Consider the following 8,445-nt stretch of genomic DNA (forward strand, 5'->3'; position numbering starts at 1 on the left):
ATATACATAGTAGTTGTCATAGTTTAAGCTTGGGTTTATCTTCGATTATTCTGTTTTAGACAGTTTCATCATTTATTGGTTTGTTGAACCCCAACTCGAGTACTCCATTAGTAATTAGCACTATGCATATTGCATATACCTGTTCTTGCTTGTGTTCTCAATTCGCTTGCAGGAAAAGCCTCCTTGGTGAAGTCAACCGCGTCTTGGCACGGTTGATAACCACGAAGTAGTGGTGTAGTGGTTGTGAGGGTTCTCGATCTGTTCTGTTTGGAGCCTTTGGATCATCAACGTCAAAATTCCACCAATCGACTTATCATATTACCTTTCGAAAGACTGGGCAAACGCGCATCAAGTGGTATTAGAGCCTTTGTTGCCCGTTAGGTAATCTCAATTATCCCCTTTGTTTTATCGTTTTTCATTACCTAGAGTCCAAAAAACTGCCCCACAAAAATATTTAGATCTTAGTTTCTCCATTATCCAAACCACTTTTGTGCCTTCGCAATTTTATTTTCAGTATTCGCGTTGTTGAGTTTGAGTCCATCGTCGGTATCTTTGTTGCTGGTCGAGTCATCGTGATCTAGTTTCTAGTGTCGAGTCTTGCTGTTTAGTCGTCGTGTATCTCGGTTTGGCCTTGTTTGCTATAGCTGAGATTGTGTATCTACTTGAGTTCGACCACTAGTTGAGTCGACCATCAAGTCGTGTTCGACCACTGGTCGCTTTAACCATCTACTCGAGTCGACCATCTATTCGAGTTCGACCACTAGTCGCTTAAACCATCTACTCGAGTTCGACCACTGGTCAAGTCGACCATCAACTTGTGTTCGACCACTAGTCGAGTTGACCATCTACCCGAGTTCGACCACTAGTCGCTCTGACCACCCACTCGGGGTCTGACCAGTCATTTCGACCACCACCTCAAGGTCCGACCAGGCGCTCCGACCACCCACTCGAGGTCGCGACCACCCACTCGGGGTCCCGACCAGTCACTCCGACCACCTAATCGGAATCGCTCACCTTCTCAGATCCAACCATCAATTCGAGTTCGACCACCTAGTCAGATTCAGCTATCCAGTCGTTTTTGCCTCCACAACCTAGTCGGAGTATATTTGTTTCTGGCTGCTCTCAGACACCCCCATACACCTTTCATATCGAGCATTGTCCGACAAAGTTCGAGTAGCAATCCATAGCCGAAATAGAGGTAGCCCAAGTTGCGAGAGAGAGAGAGAGAGAGAGAGAGAGAGAGAGAGAGAGTTTTATTACCTTTATACCCATGCTCTTCGAAAAAAGTTTGTGACCCACATACCTCACTGGTCTTAGGAAAGGCAGTAGAAGAGCTTTTGAGTTTGTGTCACATTTGCAAAAAAAAAAAGCAAGAAGCAAAGAGTGCAAAAAAAAAGCCAAAGAGTGCAAAAAAGAGAGAGAATTAAAAAAAAGTGAATCAGTTTGCATTGCAAATTTTGTTCTATTGTGCTTGTGTCTGTTATAGTTTTCGGCTTGCTTGAGCTAGTTCTAGGAACGTGTTCGGGCCAGCAACTGTGACAAGTACTATTGACTTTTATTCAGCTTTGCTAATCTGATTTCAATTATTGTTATTCCTTGCTACTAAATATTGCCTGTCCAAGCTACACCTTCTCTCGATCAGAACAGGTTCTCCCCTTGCAACTACCTCACTCGCACGCGATAAGGTATCACGAACCAGCAACCGGTTGTGCCAACTATGGTGATTGGTAACAACACTTGCAAGAGCGTGGTAAGACACTTGAGAGTGTGTGACTCCACGTCCACCACCTAGTAGTTGATAGGGATAATTTATCTTTCATTGTTTTCTATCTTCGACAAACCATGGTAGGAGAAGCATCGGATGCACAGGAGTATATTTTGAGGGAAGAATTCACAAAGGTGTTGAATGATCATCAATAAGAAGCTTGCAGAGACAAACACTACATTGCAACGACTTAATAATAGTATTGCCATGCTCAATACACGCTTTGATCAAATGGCTAATCAGCCACCAAACAATAGGCATGTGGATCCTCGTGGCGCAAACCATGAGCAAGAGGAGTCCATCGCAGATGATGAAATTTTGAGGCAAGAACAAGACGCCTTTGATGCATGATAACAGGACCGATTAAACTTCAACCGTCAAGGTATGAGAGGTAATAATTTTTAGCAACATAACCTACGTATTAATGATGATCCATTTGCCAATGTTAAGTTTACCATACCATATTTTGTGGGTGCTTATGATGCTAAAAAGTATTTAGATTGGGCGATGATGGTTGAACAGAAGTTTAATGCTCATTTAGTTCCTAAAGTGCATAGAGTTAGGCAAGTCACTAGTGAATTTAAAGAATTTGCAATTATCTGGTGGAATAGAGTATGCATCGATGGATTAGCGCCTACCACATGGAAAGCTTTAAAAGTTACTATGCATAACATATTTGTTCCACCCTCTTTTAAACGTGATTTGCGTAAGAAATTGCAGCACTTGAATCAAGGTGATAGATCCGTAGAAGAATATTATCAGGAGCTATAAATTAGTATGTTGTGTTGTGATATTATTGAGGTTGAAGAGGCTACAATCGCACGCTTTTATGGAGGGTTAAGACGTGAAATTCGGGACATAGTTTATTACAAAGAATACAATAGTGTTCCTAGATTATTCCAACTTGCATGTCTGGCAGAAAAAGAATTACAGGGACGACAACAGAGGCCAAGAAGCAATTTTGGAAGGATGACCACTTCAAAATCAACACCAGGATAAGTCAAAATAGCCCCACATTCAGCTACACGGTCTGCTACCCCCTTCTCGAGTAGGACAGGTTCAGCAGTACTTTCGACACTGTCGTACGCTCCCGAAGTAAGCAAATCCGTAAGTGTGTAGGGTTCAGCCAAGAGCTCTTCTTCGGTTGCTTCTATAGGCCGATCGATCGGGATTGTATGCCATCGATGCAAGGGAATGGGCCACGTCATGAAGGATTACCCAAATCAGCGAGCGTATATTATAACAGAAGACGGTGGATATGTAAGTACTAGTGATGTTGAGGATGAATATGCTCTTGCAGCTAACCATGCAGGTGATGAAGATGGTCGTGAGACTATCGACCATGAGGAAGTGTTCGATGCCACTACCATAGAGGATTATTAGATCCTCATTGTGCAACGAGTGTTAAGCACTCAAATGGAGCAAGCGGAGCAGCTACAACGTCACAATTTGTTTAAGATTTTCCTCATAGTCAAGGGTTATCGTGTTCGAGTCATTATTGATGGAGAAAGCTGCAACAACTTAGTAAGTTTAGATATGATCAAGATCTTACCTTGCTGACAAGAAACCATCCTCACTCTTATCATATTCAATGGTTCAACAACCGTGGTAAGGTGAAGGTAATGCAAACAGCTAGGGTGCATTTTTCTATTGGTTCATACTATGATTATGCTGATTTCGATGTAGTTCCCATGCAATCATGCTCTCTTTTGCCTAGATGATCATAGGAGTTTGACACTGATGCAACAAATCATGGTAGAAGTAATAAGTACACTCTTATGCATAAAGGAAAGAAAATAACTTTTCTACCTTTAATCCCTGCTGAAATTATGAAATGTGAACAAAAGATAGTTAAAAATAAGAGAAAAAGGCTTAAGAATCAGCAAGTCAGTGTTATGTTTACCACTAAATCTGACCTTGCTGAAATTGTTGATAATGAGCTACCATGCTATGCTTTGAAATGCGAAAAATCCTTAGTTCCAACGGAGGATATTTTTAGCCTTTTGTAGGATAGCAAAATCAACAAAGCAATGGATGAAGAGAAGAAGAAGTTGCTTGAAAGCCCTACCACCACTGCTACATCTTTTCCCACAGGTTGTAATATCCTTTCCTCGCCTCCTTTTTATGATGGTTTTAGTGCCGAGGAGTACATTGATTGGGAAATAGCGATAGATAAAATGCTTGCCCAATGCCAAATATGTGAAAAGAGGAAGATTAGGAATGCCACTTGTGTTTTAACTAGTTGTGCATCCATTTGGTGGAAGAATTTGTGTGGATCTAAAAAGGTTCCACCAACTTAGAAAGAGATAAAAATTCTTATGAGAGAAAGATTTATTACTCAATCTCATGCATCTATTTGTAAAGAAGAAGTGCGTCTTTCAGAGGAGGAAACCCTTGTTGCCGCTCCACCTGTGACTAATATGTTGCAGAAAAAGCGAACAAACAAGAGAAGAAAAATGAGAACAAAAACAAGGAGAATTAGGAGACATCTGCCGCAACATACATGTTACAATAAGGTACAAATGCTAACGCACCTATATCAGCTGAGAAAGGGAACAAAGGTAATGAAAAAGGTGCTACACTCACACAAAATGAGGATTATTTTGATATGATAAAATTACCCGCTACTCATGCTATTGTAGAGCAACCATTAGTAGTCTATATTGCTGATTTACCTTTGTCATAGGATGCTTTGCTTGTTTTTCCTTTTGATAAAGAAGAGTTGTGTGATAATGTTTTATTTATATCACAACCACAGCTTGTGAATGAACATGTTAATTCTGTTTTACACATGAATACTTGTTCTGAAATTAAATATGTTCAATGTATTGCTAGTGAGGAAGAAGAGCTAAAATTGTTAACTTTTCTAAATAATTTAGGTTATATTGAATTTGATGTTCTTTGTGAACTGAATAGTTTAGAGGAGAATTTAAAACTTAATTCTGATTTTCCATGCTTGTCACAAAATACTTTCCATGTTATCGGCAAATACAATGATAAATTAGAATATATGGTGCATCGATTTTATATTTGTTCAAATCTGAAACTTCCTACTATTGTTCCACAAAATGATCATTTAGAGGATTACAGTAGCACTATTAATGTCATATCAAATTCTTCTAGTTCTATTTTCAATCAACAGAATAGTTCTCAAGACAGGAACTGTTGTTGGATGCTACCATACACCACCACTATTGCTTGACCTTTCTTTGTATAGAAGATACAAATTGATAATAGGTTTCCATGCCATATCACTTCTTTTAAAGACGGGGAGCAAAAAGTGCCATGTGCATACATTATACCAATATTGTCTGCTACAACTAATTATGTCAGGTACAATCGTTTCAAAGAGAATTACAATTGTTTGATAAAGAACTTATGATATTACATAATAAGAGTTCCTTGCGTATTTTACTTTGTGTAGAAATTTATGGACAAGATAATACTATACACAAACCAAGGACGGTATGTTGTAAAGAAGGGGAGGATGATGCGCCCATGGCTTCCTCGGATACACACATGTTGAATTTGTTCCTTATTGTTCATATTTTCTTCATAGAGAATAAAATACTACTAAGTTTTGTGTTGTTTTGTTGCTTAGGAATATAGGAGAAGCACCACAACCTTATCCGGATGTCACCACTCGAAGGCCAAATCTACTCGGACTCAAGGCTGAGCTCCAGTCGTGGTCGTGGTCGAGGTCATGGTTGTGGTCGAGTCTTAGGATAGCACATCAGTAAAACATGCATAACTTTCTCATACGAAGTCCGTTTTAGGCAATGTTGGACATTCTAAAAAGCTTACGATGAGCCCTTTCGAATGGATATGAGCTCGACCAAATATTCCTTATAGTTTAATCAGAGTTAAAGAAATAAGGTGTTGCACCACCATTTTGGACCCTGTTGGGTTTTGTAATTGTGTCGGGGTCGGAGTCCTGGTTGTGCATGCCTCTTTCCATGGCTGCACAACCCTAGTTCGACCTCATCACATACTCCCTATATATACACAGTAGCCGTCATAGTTTAGGTTTGGGTTTAGCTTAGATTATTCTGTTTTTAGACAATTTTGCCGTTTATCAGTTTGTTGAATCCCAACTCGAGTACTTCATTGGTAATTAGCAATATTTGGATTGCATCTACCTATTTTTGCTTGTGTTCTCAATTCGCTTGCAGGAAAAGCCTTCTCTTGCTTGTGTTCTCAATTCGCTTGCAGGAAAAGCCTTCTTGGCGAGGTCAACCATGTCTTGGAACAGTTGATAACCATGGAGTAGTGGTGTTGTGGTTGTGAGGGTTCTCGGTCTATTTTGTTCAGAGCATTTGGATCATCAATGTCGAAACTCCACCAATCGACTTATCATATTACCTTTCGGAAGATCGGGCAAACGCGTATCATTTCTTGAGGCGGAGAGACTTAGCTCTGGGGTGGAGGTGCCTGAGGCGGAGTGGCTTGGCTCTAGGCAGACGTGCCTGAGGCAGAGATGTTGGGCGCGGAGGTGGCTGTGACGCTAGTGATTGTGACTTCTGACGACTAAAGATGATGAGTCTAGGCCACAAAATGAAGTTGCTAATAGCCTCATCGAGAATCTCAATACCCTCAGGTGTGATAATGTCTAGCTTGTACTTCATGAAAAGTGGTTGTACCTAGTCCACTTGTACCTTGGCGTAACCGGCTAGAATGTCTTGATTGTGAAACACACAGCCTGGAATGGCTTCGCCCGTGGCAGTCTCGACAATGAAGTCTCCCTTACTAACCGGAACATGTAGCATGCAAGGGGTAGCCTCTGTGATATCATCCACAGGATATCTCTGATTATTGATCTGCGTGGATTCGATGCTACTCCGAAAGCCTAGGCTAGTTGGTTGCTCTATCATCATTAATGCTGCCCTTTACTTCTCCTTTTCATTCTACATTTTTCTGAACTGGACTTTAACATGTTCTTATATCTCTTCTGCTAGGGTCTTTTTATATCTATTACGAATCTTATACTAGCCCGCGGTGTCTGGGAATCCATGCTTCCAGCGCACTTTTGATCCGATGCCTCGAGTGCAACCCGGGTGTTCCTTATTTCCCAGGGCCTTGGTAAGCAGATCATTCTCTCTGTCAGGCTCTAGAGACCCTTCCTTAGCAATCCCTTGAACGCTCTGGGTCACTTCCATGGTCTCGGGGCTTTTGAAGGCTAAGTCGCCAGACTCGGTTCATTCTGACCGAATGTAGACCCAGTTCCTGTTTCGCTCATCATAATTTTTCAAAGGGTTTGGTTTCCTAGCCTGGGCAGCCTCTACTTCTTGCCTCCTCCATTCAGAAATTTTGGGTGCGTACCTAGACGAGCCCAGGTAATGGTGGTACTTGTTCTCTTCGTAAGGTGTTTGGACGATTCACCCAGTTTGATGGCCCCAAATGTGGTATTCTGCCTAACAAACTTTATCCATTGGTCTTGCGTAATCTTCCTGTATTTATTGAAGGGTACCAAGTTCTTCTTCACGAAGTCATTATTGAGCTCACTCTTCTATCTCCAGAAGCTCTTTTCCATAGTTTTCAATGCATTCTATTTGGTGGCTTCCTCTATTCCAGAGAGGAATCAGATGGTTCTCTACAATGTTACCCACAGGAAATCCTTCGTCTCATCTAGCAGCAACCGCCAATCAGTTATTGTGATTGGGAGATACTCTTTGATAAGAAATTCATAAATGTTGCGGAATTTGGCGTATGCCTCACGAAGTGCAATAGGCTCCCCTTCAACACCGACTTGCGTTATTGTATAAGTGCTAGATGGAAACTTGTTTCTGCTTCGCTCACCCTATCTTTGTTTCAGTGTACCCCCAGATGAACCCGAAGTTTTGGGCACAGAGGGAACGAAAGGTTATGGCGCAGATGATCAACACGAAGATCTTTCCACCCTCACCCTCTAGAGAGAAAAAAGGAAAGTTGATATAAATAAAAAATATTTCTCAATTTAATAAGTATAAAAGGCATTGACTCAGCTAAATACCTTTTCGGTGGGATCGTAGTCGTTGTCACTTTCCCGATGTCGGCTCTCCCAATCGCATAGAACATGGTTCAGGCTGTGGTATGAGCCTGAGCTTTTATTACTGTCGGTGGAGGACGACTGGTGCGGGTTTGGGCTCCTATCCAACCTCCTGCTTGCATCCACCCCATTTTGTGCCAGGGCACCCTCTAATGAGATAAAAGCAATTAATCAGTAGTCTGCCACTGGACCGCATGGCGAAGGCATTTATGTACTTTATTACTTCCGGAAATCATCTTACTTGCAACCTAATGATGCTCGTCTTTGGATTGCCATGGCTCAGTGCTACGAAAGTGATCCACTTCAAATGATCGAAGCCATCAAGTGCTATGAGAGGGCTGCAAATTGCATTGACATTGAAGAAATAGCACTTCACCAACTAGCAAAGTTACAAAGTTACATGGCATGCTGGGGCAATCCGAGGAAGCTGCATTTTATTATAAGAAGGATTTAGAGAGAATGGAGGTTGAGGAAAGACAAGGCCAGAATTTTGTTGAAGCTTTGCTTTTCCTTGCTAAGCATTACAAGAGCGTAGGCAGGTTCGAGGAAGCAGAACATTATTGTACAAGGCTCTTGGATTACACTGGTCCAGTAAGTTCTTTATGCATATTAATTTTCTTAAAAGAGTGAAATATTACATGAATATGTAAAGCCA

The sequence above is a fragment of the Phragmites australis genome, chromosome 11 (assembly GCF_958298935.1).
Source record: "Phragmites australis chromosome 11, lpPhrAust1.1, whole genome shotgun sequence".
In the NCBI taxonomy this organism is placed as follows: Eukaryota; Viridiplantae; Streptophyta; class Magnoliopsida; order Poales; family Poaceae; genus Phragmites; species Phragmites australis.